The sequence below is a fragment of the Lichenostomus cassidix genome, chromosome 5, assembly GCF_008360975.1.
Source record: "Lichenostomus cassidix isolate B80296 chromosome 5, HeHo_3.0, whole genome shotgun sequence".
Classification (NCBI taxonomy): domain Eukaryota; kingdom Metazoa; phylum Chordata; class Aves; order Passeriformes; family Meliphagidae; genus Lichenostomus; species Lichenostomus cassidix.
In genome coordinates, this window is record NC_139486.1 from 44,458,793 (window position 1) to 44,476,222 (window position 17,430).

The 17,430-nt window shown below is 47.0% G+C and overlaps 1 protein-coding gene across 2 annotated transcripts in view; it reads right to left on the reverse strand.

Moving 5' to 3' along the window:
* HRAS (HRas proto-oncogene, GTPase) overlaps nt 1-17,430 on the reverse strand; it is a 39,590-nt gene that overhangs the window by 11,011 nt on the left and 11,149 nt on the right. The window contains exon 2 of one of the 2 annotated variants that reach the window (XM_085062736.1): nt 7,913-7,980. The exons of the other annotated variant lie outside the window; for it this stretch is intronic. The gene's annotated coding sequence lies outside the window, so the exon portion shown is untranslated. The remainder of the gene's footprint in view (nt 1-7,912; nt 7,981-17,430) is intronic. 2 annotated transcript variants of the gene reach the window in all.

Below are 17,430 nucleotides of genomic sequence, written 5' to 3' on the forward strand. Positions count from 1 at the left end.
AGCTCCCCTTGTCAGACACCCTTCAATGTTCACAGGGATTACAACCTCCTCCTCTGCCCCCTGCCCCAGACAGTTAAAGCACTCCCCCCTCCTCCCCAGGCTTGCCAGGCCCTGCTCCCAAATTCTGGAAGTTGCTACGAACTGTGCTGGCAAAGGCTGCTCTAGACTCAGACCGCAGCTGATGCATTTGCTAACACAGCAAAGATCTAATGGCAAGGAGGCCAGAAGTATCTGCCTTCAATCCCCACCTGACTGCAACTCTAAACCACCCAGGCAGTTCCATCTCCCACTTTAGCTGGGAGCAATCAGACACAACTACCTCTGGCTGAAGCTCTTTTCTGAGCTGCTGTCTCTGTAGCAGGAATGCAAACAAAGCTTATGCCCTTCTCAGCACCCAGAATCCTAAAGAAGGGAAAAGGAGGGGGTGCAAAAGAGCAACCAGGTAACAAATTTGATGCCATGCAGGACCTCTGGTTGCTATGCTGTCCTTCGCTGCTGGAGAAGCAGTTAAACATGATGGAAAAGTGGTGATGGTGGGGGAATTGAGGTGCAAATAATGCCATAACCTAGGTGTCTACCTGAAAGCGCCACTGCATCCCAGGAAAGTCCAGTATGCTGTTCTGGCAGCCAGGGAAGAGATGTAAATTGAAAGCAAGGCTACAGGAGAGAATCTAAGTGATCTCACTAATTGACTGTGCACACATGCTGCTCTGCACAATTAATGCACGCCCTCACATATATGATGTTCCCACATGCACTGCTTCTCAGGGACAAGAGAGATCCCCACCCCAGGCTTCTGATCTCTCTGGGAAGAGACAGGATGAAAAGGGGAGTGAGGAGCAAATGCTTACTGACCATCTCCACCAGCATGGCTGTCCAGGAAGGGATTGTTCCTGCAACAACAGCTTCACAGCTGAACATAGAGGGGTCCTGAGTGTCAGAAGGAACACTGCAATCAACTCGCACCTTTCCTCACAGAGCAGGGAGATCTGCAGCCCCCAGCAGAACACATGGAGGCTGTAAATAAAGGCCTGCCTGCAAGTGGCTCTTGATGGACCTTGCTCTGTATGTGATGCTGATGATGAAGCTGCTGTCACGAAGATGCTCAAAGAGAATGGCACAACAGTCCAGGCCTGTAGGACTTGCTAAGGCAGTGAGGAAAGCTTTTACTCAATACGGGGAGAAGACAAGGAGGTTTTCCCCCAAGACCACCCCAGTGGAAGCCACTTCCTTTGGAAGACCCCCAGCTTGCACAGCCATAGCAGCTTTATGGTCCACACTGCAGCAGGAGGTGGGAGACAAAGTGGTCACCCATGCCAACTCAAGTGTCTTCCCCTGCTCCAGACCCCAGCTGAGCTCCACTGCACAGCACTGGGGCAGCCACACACCAGCAAGCCCTGCACATCACCACCTCAGCCCAGAGCTTTGAGATCTGGCTCCTCCAGAGAAATACAGACCCACGTCTTCCTGCTCCCCACCCAGCCTAGAGGCAGGGAAAATGAGGGGAGCAACAGAGCTATTGCTACTCAGCACTTGTGGCTAGCAGATGGACAATTTACATACAAGAGCTCTGCACTGTTGGTGTTTGCTCACTGACACCATCACTTGAAAGTGCTGTCACCTCAGCTAACTCTCCACTGCTCTGCCTGCCATCCTTGCCCCAGCAATGGTAGGAGAGATCCTGCAGCTTGCAGAGGAGGGCAGGTTCAGCCTACCTGACTGCTCCATAGCACTGCTGCAAAATGTCCTAATGCAGAGCGAGAGTGTGGGGAGTGATGGACAGCTCTGGGCAGGAGAGCTGCCCAAATTAATGTGTGCTAAAATCAGTGCTTAGGGAAACTCCCTTCCTTTCCCAAAGGATCCACAATGCAAGCTCCTCACAGGCAGCATGCAGACCCAACTGCACACCAGAGCATGGGCAAATGCCACGGAAGAAGCAGCCTGGCCAAAGGCTGCAGGGATTTCTGTATGACCAAATTCTGTCAGAGTTGGGCAGTTGGTCCTATCCTTAAACTTACCAACACCATCTCAGAGCTCCCCATCACACTTTTTGCTCCTGAACATGGGAAGAGCAAGGTTGCTCTTTAATGCTCCCACAGTTTCAACACATGGGTGGTTGTTCCTCAACACCACATGAACATCACCACCACCACCACAGGGGCTGGTTCAAGAAACAGCCATCCCAAAGGCAATGCTTCTGGCTTCCAGAAAAACAGAAGCAGGGAAGAGAGAGTGGGGTTCCTGTCAGAGAGATGGTAACAGACACTCCAGTTTCCATGCTAGTGACACACCGGATGGAGGTTTACAGCCTGTTGGTGGTTGTGAAAACTTCTCCTGATGAGAGAATTTCCAGTTTCTACTGCTCAGCAGCCAACACAGAGCCCACACACAGCTGACCACAAAATAACAGAGGGAAACACAAAAGCACAGCCTCCCAGTCCCACACAGAGCAGGAACAGTGCTTCTTCCATCTTCTGCAAGGTCTTCAAGATCTGAAGGTCTGATCCGGGTCACCATTTAGTGTTTCCCTAACCAAATTTACCACCTCTGCAGCACTCTACTACTACACTCCCCAAAGGCCACACAGGGCTGTCAAGGAACTGCTCTCCTCCTTGCTTGAAACAGCAAGGAGGAGAGCAGTTCCAGGAGCACCATCTGGAAAGAGGAGGGCTGAGATCCACGTGCCAAGCCAACATCGCCACCGTGGAGCTGGAGCTGCTGCTGCTGTATTTCCTGACCTCGTGGATTTTCTCCTGTAGCAAGAGGGCTCCTGGCTCCAATTCAAAGCTGTCTAGGAAAGCCTCGCTGAGTGCTTCCGCCTGGCAGCAGCAGCTGCTCCCAGCCCAGTAGCCAGAGCCACACAGCTCCAGCAAACAGGAGCCATCTGCCAGCCTCGTGCAGGAAGTGAGGAGAGCAAGCACCCAGCACCAGCATCCTACCTTTGTCTCACAGAGACAGGCTAGAGGTGAGGGTGAGGGCAGAAGGCACACCACCTCCCCTGCCTGCATATGCTGGGTAGCAGAAACAAGGACCAAAGATGCTTGGCACAAGCTTTCACAGGGCTAAGACCTAAAGTAGGCCCTGGCATCAAGGCTGCAGGTGTTACCCACAGATCCAGCTGTGTCCTGCAAAAAACCAGCCTGACCTTCTTCATGGTCCCTATTCTCCAGCACAGAGAGGTGGTTTGGGGGACCTGACTGTGAAGCTTCCAGAAATTCACTCAGCAGAGGTGAGGAACTCAAGGAGCTTGGCCTCATCCATACGTCCCATCTCACCATCACAATTTCAACAAGAGCTCAGGTGTCAAGTGGAAGGGTTACACACTGGGTTTCCAACACGTTCACCATAAGAGAGCCTCTGACACACTTCCAGCAGAATAACTGAAGGAGCTTTCTGTGTCCTCTGCTTCCTCCCATCACTTTGTTTCTCTCCCAGGACAGATACCAAGCCAACTAAACAAGTCAACAGAGATTTTTGCACAATGCTGCTGTATTGAGGCCAGCCATAACAGAAGTTTTGCAACTGTTCATTACTGAGCATTCACCCTCTACCTGCCCACTGGGAGTCTGCATCTAAAGGCATCAGAAAGTCAGTTTCACTCTGCAAATCTCTCTTTGGGCTCATCTCAGACTGGGCCTTTCTTCCAAAGCCCTGTCCAGAGGTGCCATATGACCACAAATGCCACAGTTTTGATTTTATTTCCTTTCAGCAGACATGCCCTGCAGACAGAAATGGTCTGCAGTCCTCTAGGAGAACAACACTCATCCCAGCCTTTTACCAGCAGTCATCTACACCCACACATCAGGAATCCTACTCAGTGATTTTTGAGCATTGACAAAGCAAATGTTGTTGGCTCACCCCAGTGACTGTCCAGCTCCTCCATTTGATCATGCACAAGACTGTCATCAACATCACAAAACACAGCCTGTGGAGGAGCCTCTCCAGTGGTGTGAAATGCCACCTTTTGTTTTCACTCAAGGACCAAAACACACTGATCTTCTCTGTGGCCTGTCTAGTCTCAAAGAGCTTAGGGAACCGAGGCAAACATTGTTATGAAGCCCATCCACTGCTTCATTTTAATTTGTTACTTTTTAAATCAAAAAATGAGCTGCAAATCTAACCAATTGTATTTGTTGTTGGCTTGCTGGCTGTGTACCTGTAAACTCAGACATTGCACCTCACAGATGAAAACACAGACAGAGATGCCAAAGAGAGAATAAAAGTTGCAAATACTGGCCCTCCCTGCTTTGGAGAGATGACTTGGAGATAATGTCTTCCATTAGGGAGGAAAAAAAGGTAAAAAGCCAAAAAGGAGCAGAATGGCTTCTTCCATCCTCTGCTAGCTCTTCAAGATCTGAAGGAAAAGGCAGCCTGTCCCAAGGGACTGAGCACAAAAATATTGCTGCAGAGGAAAAGAAGAAAAGGGGTAAGGAATGACATACTGTAGGAGGCTCAAAATACATATGCACATCTGTAAGGAAGAACAAGAGAAAGCTGCAGGCAGGTCTAAGGCATAGGCAGGTCTGGAAAAGAGGGATTGCTTCTTGCAGCAGCCATGAACATGTCCCAGCAGCAATGTGCGAGCCTCAGCTTTGCCCAAGGTCTCGAACACGCATGGACTGGTCGCTCCACCAGGCCCAGCTCTAGCAGTTTCCAGACAAAGCACCTCTGGCAACCTCTGCCAGAGACTACCCAACCACAAAGGGCTTGGGAAGATATGGAGGGACAAAGGAAAACCAGATTCTCTCCAGAGCTGCTACTTGTTCTCTGCTCCCTGGTTCTTGCTTCAGCTGTCAGATAGTCAAGTAAAAGACAAAGCTATGCAATCACCTGCTGTTAGCAGTAAGAGAATGCAAATATACTGTTCCTGCTTACCTTCTCAAATAATAAATATTCTTAGTAAAGTTCCTTGTTGGCAGCTTATTCCAAGAAAAACAACTGGTAGGTAGCTATAACTAAACTACCCAAAACAGCAAACAACCTAAATAAGTCAATAACGCAATAAACCCAGAGAACAAATCAGCTGTCCAAGAGTTTCCCTCTGGATGAAGGAATTTCCCACCCCCCAGCCAATGCAGGCCACCAAAATTACTATTTTCCAAAGAAACATGAGCAGGCCCATTATCTCAGAAACGTCTATGTCAGGACTGCTCACACCCATGTCTCCAGCATCATTAATGTGGCATGAGGAGCAGTGCAGAGTCAGGAAACTTTGGAAGGTGCTGGCATATGCCTGAGAATCATGGTGGGACCTTCACCTCCCACCATCACCACTCTATTCATCTCCATGACAGCAAGTCTCTCATCCCACCAGTCTCTGCAGAAGAACCAATCTTCCAAGCTAACTTCCACAGAGTGAAAGCACGCTGCTCTGCAGGTTAATTGCTGCCAGCCCATGGAAGGGGTGAAAGAAACAGGCAAGCAGATGATATATTCCACACCACTGCTGAACACAGACACTTTAAAAAAAAAAATCACATGCAGATGGGAGAGACCACCTGTGCTAGCACCCAAGTCACAGTTCTCTGCACCTAGCAGGGCCAGTGATGTGAAAAAACTGAAGACAGTTTTTCAATTATGCTGGTGATTTATGATCCAACACTTCAGCGCTCTTTGAGACTCTACATGAGCAAGAGTAGCCTGTGTAAGGAAAGAGGAGACTGGAGTTGTGTCTGAAAGTTGGTAAAGATGGATAACAAAGGCATGAACAGGCCACAATGCAGGCCAGAACAATGTGGGACACTTAAATAAAACCTGAACTCTTATCTTGCAGACAGGACATAGTGTTGAATGTACCAACAGATGTGGGAAAGCAGTGTGAGGGAAGAGAAGCTCTCACTGTTAAGACGCAGAAGGCTGCAAACTGCCAGGGCTCCTCTGCTTTCATCTCTTTTCCAGCCTCCCAGGGCTGAGCAGGTGGTTCAGAGGCAGACGCTTCCCTGCCTGGGCTGGCAGCCCTCCACCTCACCCCGGAAAAGAGACTTCTCACAGGCCTCCCAGCCTTTTTCAGAAAAACAAATGGTACTCTGTACAACAGAGCTCAAGAGAAGAAGCAGCTTTTAATTTTCCTTTACATTAAAATCCTACCTATAAACATTAATGGGACAAGTGAAAGGCAATGTGATGTATCCTGAGTATACAAAAAGATGGACAGGTACCCAGGAAACTTTAGAACAAAATCCACCTTATAGATGACAGTAACTGGTAACTGTTAAAATGTGTGGTACACAACCATGAACCCAGGCTCTGAGCAATCTCTTGGCTTGCCAGTCTCAGTACCAAATTGTATTGATTTTCCCACAAGATATAAGGTGCAATGAAGTAGAAACTTGGAGCAGATGAGTATGCAGTGCCAGAGTAAGTGGATCTCTGTAATTACAGCTCTTAACAGGGACAGACAATATCAGGCTTTGGGGAAAAAACTGCCCAGTAATGGCGTGGAATTACAAGAGATGCTGTCTCCAGGCTGGTTTCCTAAGGTACCTGCTATCTTCTGCCTGGTCCTCTTGGTGATGAAAGGAGCAGCTGCAGGCAAGCTCCTGGGAAAAAGTCCAGCCTCTCCTATGCCCCAGCCGTCCTGTCATCATGCTAGGGCAGGTTGCAGCCATCTGGCTCTGCTGTAACAGCACAAGAAGGGACAAATGCAGCTCTAACCACTAGCTGCAAGGGATGGAGTACCCAGGGCTAGGGCTGGAGGTGGTGGCCATGTGTGAACAGAAACACCATCCTCCTCACTGTGGAGACAGGCAAGGGGATGCAAACAAGCCAAGGCACTGGCCCGAAGCCAGCAATGGGTGGTAAAGCTGGGAACTAAATTCAGGCAATGTGATTTCCCATCTGAGGTTTTCACCTGAGACAAAAAGCTCCCAGTCAGAAGTTTTGGATGGGAAAGCTGTTGGTCTCCCGCTGGGTCTTTGTGTTGGGCTGTCAGAGATGACAGCTCCTGCCCAGCCCAGCTTCCCAAGGCAGAAACAACTGGGGAGGCAGGGTATATCAAGTGGGAAAGCAGACTGCTGTAAGAGAGGCCCTGCTCTCCAGTTATCCTGATGAAATCACAACTGGGTCATGGGCACAGGCAGCCAGCAGAGAGGCAGATGCTCTGATCCACAGATAAGCACCGGGAGATGCAGGTAGACCTGGGAGCAGAGTGGCAGGCTGAGCATTGCTGCTCTTTTCCTCACTTGAAGCCCAGCCACAAGAAAGGGAGAAGTCACTGGTATGAGGTGGCCTTCTACATCACTTAAGAAAAGGGCCAACCCCAACCTGAGCACCACAGATGCACAGCAAACAAAGTATCCCAGAGTCAGGAAAGACCCTCCCACTATGAGCTTCCCATTCTCCTCTCCTTCCCCATCCTTCCTTACTCCTCCCAAGCAACTGTTGACAAAGAAAAATTAGGAAACTGGTTTCAGGAAATGCATCCAAGCCATTTTCACTGAGAAGAATTTGCAATGGAAATAGGTATGATTGTTCAGCTTCCTGCTTGCTTTAAATCCTAATGCATGTACTTTCCCAGCAAATACATGGATAAGAAAACAGGGTAGTAGCATCTGGGAAGTGTCAAGAATTGTTTTGATAATGCTTTTAGGTGTTTGTTTTAGTTTTGTGTTGGTTTTAATTTGGGTTTTTGTTTGTGGTTTGTTTTTTTTTTATTTTTTAACATTTAATGGCTAAGAGAATTTTAAAAAGGTCAGGTTTTAGAGCAAAATAGCATTTTAAGAGTATTAGTGAGCTGCAGTCTCCAGGCATGGAAAGGTACAGCACATGTCCTATTGCACTACAGCTCGGGCAGCACAAAGTTCCAAGTTTGGGTGAAAAAAGATGAAAGCTGTTGTCCAGCAGCAGAAAAGCAGACAAATTAGTATCTTGGGACAGCAGGAGCCCAGACTGCTCCTGCCCATGTGGCACTCACCCTCTGGATGGCTAACCAGCTTCCACAGAGAATTAGGGTCCTCTCTTCTGGAAATGGCTCAAGTCCCCCTAGAAGAAGGAATACAGAGTAGGAGTGAGAGGGATCCCTCTCTGCAGGGACAGACAGTCCAGGCTCTGTTAGACTCAGGCAAATCTTGGGATACACTTTGGTTAGTACCAAAATTGGCTCCCCAGCTTCCCTGGACAGCACTTGGGATCTTGTACTGAAAGAAGAAAAGCAGAGTCAACCCCCCTTCCTCCTCTCTCCTATGTGGTATTTCACAGGCTGCTAATGACATCTTTCAAGGTTTTATCTTTTCCAGGGAAAGGTGGTACAGCATTTTTATTCTTCCTCGTTTTTCAGGACAGAGGGTAAAGCTGCACAGGTGCAACAGCGTAATCTCCACAGGAAAGTCGTGGGTGAGGAACAGTCCCTTTTGGGATGAAGGAAAAAGACTGAGTTTCCTTCTTGCCCTTCCATTCCCAATGGGACATCAATAAAAGCTCATTTAAAAACAGAGCTCAAAGGACCAGCCAACATCAGGTACTTCTAGAATGTCTATTTATTAGTAAGCCTTACAATTTACATGATCAAATGCAATGATCATCCTCCCATGTTCATTCACTCCTTGCAGGGCCTTTGCAGGCACACACCCTGATTTATTAGCAGAGCAGGGATGAAGGGGAAGGAGGCACCACAGGAAAAAGCAAACCTGCAGGGCTTGCTTTAACACATCTGGGAGAAGCAGCTTGGGAAAATACACTAGAAAAGCAAGACAGGGGGCATCTTAGGGAGCCCAAGGCAAGGTGGCAGCAGAAAGAGGAGATAAAATGAAGCAAGCAGGCACCAGCTGCTGGGACCCTGTCCCTGCTCTCCTCACCAGGATATGTTGTTAGCAGGGTGTCAACGCTGTAGCGAACATGAATATGCATCAGTCATTATGCAGCAGATATTCAGGGGCATGCTGCTGATTTATGGACCTGGTAGCTGCAGCACCAGACAGCTGCAACCTACAGGGATGGGGACAGTGAGCCCTGCTGGCAGAGAGGTCCACAGAAGACCTCCAAACCCAGCCCTTCAACAGCCATGGCGAATGAATTCACCACAACCAAGTCTGTAGCCATGCACTGTAGTCTGTAGCACTGTGTGTGCAATGCTGGGAAACCATCACACAACCTGACAGAAACAGAGACGTTCAAAGGTTAAGGTGTGAAATTTAAGTTTGGACCAGCAGACTTTATTAAGTTAGGGTCCTGAATTACCCAAACCTAACTTGGCTGCTCATAGTAAATCTCAGCCACATCAGACTTTTTAATATGATGCTTGCATCCCCTCCCTCTGCAGCAGTCTAGATTTTTCAAAAATCCAAACAATGTTGCTGTGGGTGAGTTAAGTGCATCACTGTCACAGTGTGTTTTTTTGTAGCACAGATCTGCTACAAAAAAAGACCGAAGATGTGGAGATTGCAGCTCTCCATACTGAAAAGGAAGGAATTTCCCTCTTTTGGCTCTGCAGCAACAAAGGGACACTGCCCAAGAACTCATCGTGGCTGTTTGGCAAGCATCACAGCACAGACACAGGAGACTGCTCCTTCAACTCTGAGTGGCCTCCACACAGGTTCCTATATCCCACCCCTCAGCAACACATGACTGGCACAGCAGATCAAGGAACAAGGAACTCCACCCTCTAATGAAGAACCCACAATTAAGGGACTTCCTGACGGTCACACAGGAAACTTATGGTAAAGCTGGGGATTTCTGTTTCCCCACATTTGGGTTTTTGCCGTAAGACATGTGCTCATCAATGGCTGCGGTTGATGTGCAGGGGACAGGAGCACAATGCCTTCACCACATCTGTTGCAGTCTCCAGCATCTGCTGGCAGACCTGCACAATCAGCAGAAGCTGGGGGGGGTTTCCTTCCAGAGCTTCCTTGGGAATCCACAGCAATGATGACAAGAAGGATTTGGGTGGGCTTGCAGCCAGCATCTGCAGGCCAAGTAAGGGTGAAAAGAAACCACAGAAATGCAAGACACCAAGCCTGTGTCAGATGTGGCTCCTCAACACTGGAGCCCAACAAGCTGATTCACAAATAAGTAAAGCCTCTGGTAGCAGAAGAGTGGTTGAGGTCCCTCTGATAATGCCTAAGGTTAGATGTACCTGTATCTTCATAGAAACCCTCAATTCCAGTCCCTCGGACAACCCTGGTAGAGGCAATGAATAGATCCAGATCTGGCTTTGGCACCGCACTTGACAGGGCCATAAAGCTCCAAAGACCCTGCCCTACCTCTGACCCAACTTAGGTGTTCCTCTACACGGATCAACAACTGATGGAGAAAAGAACACTGGGCTCTGATCCTCACTTGCACCAGCACAACAGAGTGGGCAAACACTCCAGTCACACAAACCAGATTTGATTGTTGGCAAAAGGTACAAATAGGAAGTACACCATGCCCTGAGCTTCAGGGATGACATCTTGTTGGGGAAAAGTGTCAGAAAGTCCATGAAGTGAATAGACAAAGATGCAAGGGAGCCTGGACACACCCCCCTAACAACAAACAGAAAGAAGAAAACTTTAAAGTTTTTAGACCAAGAATGTCTTCAGCAGGAGGAGATGTCACCTGCATGCAGTTGGTACTACGCTGGCACACACCTGGTGACCAGCCACAGTTGACACTTACAACACCCTGTCCTTGGCACCTGGTTTATCCTGACAGCACAAAAAGAGACCATTCAAAGTACAACCCAAAACACCTACAAAATGAGCTGGAAGAGTCACAGCTCGTGAAAACTATACAGGGCAACATGATCCTGCAAGTGCCCTTCCAGCTGAAGCATATTTTTGTCAGGCATGACAACCCAACCTCCATCACATATGTGCATGGCAAAGTCCCCAGGCAAACCCCATGTAGCAGCAGGAAAAGCCCATGCACATTGGAGAACAAACAAACAAACATGCAACAACAACAACAACAGAAAAAAACTTCTGAACTTTGAACTGTAACGCACTATAGTTACTGTGATGTAACTTCATTAGGGCACTGTAAGCGATGGCTGGGCATCAAATACATTCTACGGGATTCTGATGCAGCCCAAAATGTTCTTTTGCTCTTTTCATTGGAAACCATCTCTGGTTCCAGGGCAGGGTCTCATCCTGCCAGATGATCTGCAAATCAAAAAGAAGGCCCCTACACCAAAGGTTTCTCTTTGGAGAATGTCTTTCTTTCCTTCTAGTTCTGGCTGTCCCTGCTGTCCATACAACACTTAAACCTCTCTTCTGAAGCCACTGACTTCCCTAACACCTTGCAGCAATGAGATGCCAAAACAATAAACATAATTTCTTTTTATATGTGTACACATGGTTTCTCATCTTCTTTCCTGGTGTCCAGCCATCTCCCACCAGCCTCTCAGACTTTCTGGTCCCGCTGCCCAAGCGCAACTCTGCAATGCTGGTGAAGCACACATTGCAGAGACACTTAAAGAAATACAGCAGCATTCATTGGATTTATTCTTGGACTTCATAAGGCTCGTGCTAATGTATTTGACATGAAAAAAATAACCACAAAAGGCAAACTCAGAACTTCAAAGATGACTTCTCCTGACAGCCCTAAGCCATTATCTGCATGTAATATGGACAAGGTGCAAGTTTTTATAGCTTCCCAAAGGAAGGGAGAAGACAGCCCAAGCTAAGGAGTAAGAACCAAACAAGTGAATCCCACAACTGAGATCTCACCATGAAGGCTCACCCTAAGGAAAGGGCAAAAGTAGAGTCCTTGCATTGATGCCACTAAAGCCAAAACAACACTACTTGAAGATCTTACTTGGTCTATTTTAATTTTCAGCCTTAGCCCATTTGAAGCACTCATCCCTCTCTGCATCAAGACAGTAGCAAGGCAGACTGACATTACCTCTGAAAGCACAAATACGCCTTTGTTCAGCCAGGGAGGCACACAGAGTGCCTACAGAGCAGCTATAAAACTCAGGCATCATAAAGCAGAAGAAAGGAGGTGGCAGAGTTGTTTCCTCCTCCCTGGAGACCTGGCTGCCATGAAGAACTGCGTATGGTGCTGGCACAGAGAACTTGCTCCTGGGATCAGCTCCTGAGTGTTTTCCTAGGACCCTCTGCTAAGAGGCTTTCCCAAACCACTGGCTCCTAAGCATACACAGAGACTCCCTAAGGAGTTTCTGCAACAGAGTGACAAAAATAAGCCTGGGTTCCTGAAGCCTCATGTGGGTACAGGCGTCTGTTAGACAATGCCTGGGGAACACGGCACAGGAACCACAGCAGTGAAGATCAAGCTGACTCATAGTTCTTTGGCTTTGGTTTATCATATAATTAATAAATATATAAATAAAACAAAACCCGAACCTCCCTTCAGCCCACTGGGAAAAATCCAAGCATCTGCCTTCAATTCCCTAGCGCATAATAATACAACTTCATTATTACCAGTAAAATTACTGTATTTTCTATATGCTGTTAGAGTGCGTGTGTGAAGATCTGTTACACAACCTATATCAGTCTGCAAATCACTGACTGCTGGGAGTATTTTATGCTATCACCCTTTGCCACAGCCCCCAGAAAAGAGTCCTGACCTTTTATTCAGTTGGTCATCCCTGCCCTCATGAGCACCAGCAAAGACACAAGAACGGGAACTTGGATACTTAAGCCACGATCTCTGGAAAGAGGGTTGAAAACTGGACTTCAGGGCACCAAAAAGCTCATACAACTACCTCCTGGGTTACAGCAAATACTAAAAGCAGCTACAGGCAGGGCTGGTGGGACATAGAGATGAGAGGTACACCAAAAGACTAGAGTTTGCACATACTGGTGGCTGCATCATCCCTTTTCACACCTTAAGGCTTTTTTTTGGCCTGCTACTATAAATATCGACTGTAACAGCTATGAAGGCACTGTTCAAATACTGGGAGCCTGGTCCTGTGCATGGTCTGAGGCTCCTCTCAAATTCTGCTCACCCACACCCACAAAATTTGCCCTTTGCTGACCATTTGAGACTGCAAGAGCGTTTGAATAATGCTAAATGTCACAAGGCTGTTAGGGTGTTTATTACTTCCCCCAGTGGTTTGGAAAAAAGCAAGAAACGGACAGGCGATGTGAACTGGCACTGTTAAAGATGATCCAGACTAATAAGATCATGCAGACTTCCTGGCTCTTGTCACGACCCCATCTGCCTTGTGGGCTTCGAGCTGGATTAACGAATTGTGCGTAAACTATGAAAATGATCCCCCTGAGGAAACAGTGATTTGGAACAACTACAAAAAATCTTCACTTTTGGACAAGAACCTGTTTCAGAGTTCTGGTGGTTTGGTGTTTTTTTCTTAAGGGAGCAGAGAACCACAATAGTATCTGCAGTCAGAGGCTCTACTTTATGGGTCCATAGTTCCTCAGATCCTCAGTATGACAAAATTCTCTTTTCTTTGAAGAATAAATTCAGAGTTTAAACTGGAACTCTGAATTTTTAGAGTCTTGCCAATATTATGAGATCTCAAATATGATCATGTACCTTCACAGGAGCCTGGCAGAAAGACAAGCCACCGGTTAGATTTTGAACAGGGGTGATGTGCTCATAAAGCTCCCTCTTCTTCTAAGGGCAGTGGAGCTCACCAGTGTTGTCTCTCAGGGCTCCTAAGGCACATGCAGCAGTTTCTCACTCTTGTACATCATTCACTCCTAACTAGAAATAAACTGCTCCTTCGTTTTTCCCTTAAAATCCTCTTATTTTCAGAAAGCAACTCCCTGAGGACCATGTGCATCCCTACAATGAACCTTCAAGGCCACAGCATGGTGTAGTGGGTACAGTTCCTACACAGCTCTGATTGTTCCCACACAGGAACTTCAACTGAAGGAACAAAATGAAATTAAAAGAAATTAATCAAGTGTTTGCAAAAAGCTTTTTTCAAAAATGGAAAAATCCCACAAAAAACCACCATCTCACATGCCAAACCAGCCAACTTTAACCTGAAGCACTCTTCAAGCAAAAGAACAAGCTTCAGTGTTTTGTGGAGTGTGAGTATATTAGCACAAGAGGCAAATTCATATTCTGACAGTAAGGAAAGCATAGAGCTCAGAATACAAAGTTTGTCAACTTAGCCTTACAATCCATCCTTAAAAACTTACAGTAAAGGTTGTCTCACTCTAAATCAATTCCCTCCATCAAAGGCTGATTAGGCTCTAGGATCTACCATTATTGCCTTTCACCTGTACACCTAAGATAGCACAGAGAGGGTGCAAGACTTGCATTGAAGAAAAGTATCTTTGTGGTTAGTATTTCTTGCCCAAATTGAGATCTTCCATAAAGAAGCTGTTCCAAGTGGTGACTGCCATTCCACAGGCTTCATTTTCCCTTACTTCCTAAGTTTTGATCAAACTCAGGACATATTATGTCAACTCCACCAGGAAATCTGACTTAAGCTAACAGTCAAAACCTGATGAGATACAAAAATCCATATAGTTGGCCATTGTTCCTCCCTTTCAAGTGGCTGCATGGTCTTAAGACAACACCAGTGATTGGCCAAGATCATTGTGAAACACATAGCTGATGGCCCAGGTTGAGTTTCATAGGGTGACAACTCCACACCACTTTAAAGCAAGTGTTTCCTTTATTCTACAGCCCCAAAGGAATTGTTGATTTTGCAGAGCACAAAACAGTAATGCAAGTTCAGAGAGTATTCTGAAAAACACAATGAACACAGACTTCATGAAGTCCACTCAAAGGTTTGCCATTGTACCTAAAGATGAAGTGTGCTCTCTAGGTCTAAACTAGATACCTTTTTTTTGAACCTGTGGAGGCAATTTACCCTCTGAAGTTGCCACTTTTCATCCAATGGCTCAGAAGAGAACACACAGGATATCTCCATGAGCCATGTGGGTGCCTGGCACAGCTGTGACAAGCACACTTCATACAGCCCTCTTGAGATAAGGCTGCTACAGCTAAACAAGACAGAGAAAAGATATTTACTTGCATCACACCAGGTTCTCATTCCTTTGACAGCATCCCATGGTGTGAACTTTGCTGCACAGTCTGGAGCAAGGCAAGGATTTGCATCTCCCAGCCACCGCCACATTAGTGTGGGAATGCAGTGGGAAAGAAGGCTCTTGCCACTCAGCCGAGCTGGCATCTCCTCCAGCCAGACCAGGCTCACAGCCTGGGTACCCACAGCACCACGTATTGTCTGTGCCTTGCCTGCAGCAGCTGCAGCTACAGTGGACAAAAGCTCCCACAACCTCTCCAAAGCTGAATTTGCAGCGACTCGTTGCTTCTTAAGGAAAAAACCACAACATGCTCATTTCAAAGTAGCCAGCTGGTGAGGAACAACAACACGGAGAGAAGAAAAAAAAAATCACAAACCACTTAGTACCACTTCCCTTTCTTTCTCTCACACAGAGCTGAGAAGCTTGTATTAATTGCGAAGCATGAGAATCTGAACAAACACCCTCCTTGGGCAACCAGGGCCAACCCCATGAAAATATTTGCATCTATGGGACGTGCAAGTTGTGCAACCAGCAAAATATCAAGACAGATAAGGTAGGGACCTTTCATTAGGATCTACAGAAACTCGCAACTCTGCAGTGCTGACTCAGGCTAAGACAAGCTGCTTTAGTTTTCTCTCCCTCACTCTAGGCTTCACCAGCAGAATTCCTATCCAGCCACCAGACAGTATATGCAGAGCTGAATCAGAAACCAAAGCAGCCTTTGGTGGACTACAGGAGGGAACTGGGTTTCCTGCGATGGGAGTTCTCTTCCCACCCTGAAGGTAAAATCTTAAGGAAGTTCTTAGTGCAATAAGGTTGGGTCTGCCCTGGACACAAAAGGCAACTTGATGGTATTACACCATTTCCTACGCCCAAGGCTTGATACGGCCTTGTCTGCCTAGATTTAATTACATATATATGTTATTAGGGAGCTAGGAAAATTAGTTCAAAGGTTATATAGTTACAAAACCTTTGTGAAAGGGACAGATGGATCAGGGTTTCTCCTGCCAGCTTTCAAAGACCTGTATGTGCACCTGTTCAACCAGGAGAGCAAATAGCCAAGTGACACTGCTGCAAATCTTCCAGAGACCTATAAACCATCTCCTGTTGACAAGGCAACCAGCATGCTGTCAGTAACAAAAATTAACAAGTAAGAAGCACTGTTTTGCCTGGGTGCATCCAACCAGCAGCCAGTTGATGCCAGCAAAAGGCCAGTCATAAGCACGTATCTAGGAACACAGAGGAGCTGCAAGGACCCAATGCTGTGCCAGGTGCCTCCCTCCTGGGACACTCTTCAAACACAGACCCTGTTTACTGTACCAAAGTTCAGAGGGAAAGGACAACAAGGAAAGTATCAGAGAAAAAAAACATAAGGTAACTGCAAGCCCTGATTTACCCTCCTTACTGAATTAAAAACCTCCTAAGGGTTTTCATATTTTCCCTCTCTGTTCCCTAGAAGTATGAGGTGAAAAGTACTAAAGCTTGTGGTGGACACCTGTAGCCAGGAAAGACAGCAGGGAGAGATCAGATGCATTCTGAAGTGAGGAAAATACACCAATCAACGGAATATAAGGGGGTTTTTTGCCTTTGTATGTAGCACAGTATGTGTGTTTCCCACCTAGGACCAGAAAGAAATTTCCCCCCTAATAAACTCCCTGCTATTGTGAAGTTTGAAGTGACTGCAGTGCACACACTAGACTTCTACAGACTCCAGAGAACCATTTAATGGGTGTCTGAAGTGATGGGAATTACAGCATGAGTATCAACAACAAACAAAACTGGGGTATAAAACTGACTCTTTTTTTCTTTAGGGTTATAGCATTGAATCATGCTGAGAACACAGGCATGAGATGGAGTGTAAAGACTCTGGCATGGCACCATCCCCTACTGAGCAGGCTTGCAAACAGCTGTCAGCACAGGGACTCAGAGGCTGAGTTCAAGCTCTGTGGGCTCTTGCTGCGGACAGGTTTCTCACTCCCGAAACGCCCAGTGTGCCGCATTTCTGCCACCAGGCTAATTCTTCCCCAGCAAAAGGCATGATGGAACAAGTGCTCCAAATCAAAGGGGAAACTCAGCCAGTCAAGAAAATCCTCCCCAGGCTATCAGGCTTTATACCTTTCAGTTGGCTCAGCTTCATTTTTCTAGTTCCTTCAAGAACAGCTCTAGGTCTCCTCCAACCTGTTCCCTGCAGACCATGCCAGGGTCTTCAGAGCAACCATGAACGTTCAGGTCAAGTGTGATACAAATCCACAGAAACTGGCTCCATCATCTTCAAAGCCCCAGTATGGCATTTAATAGTGCTTCAGAAAAATGGGTCTCTTTCCCCAACAGAAAGAGTTTTGCCCACCAAGCCTGGAACACCCAGACATGCAGCTGTTTTTGAGGCACCAGAGGGCTCCTGCTGCTGTCACCTCCTGGTCTACAATCTGAAGTCCCCATGACATTGTTTCAGCTCTAGATTTGGATGTCTCATGTCTTTCCCTACTGCAATACAGAATGTGTTTGGGCATATGCAGGAGGTCAAGACCTC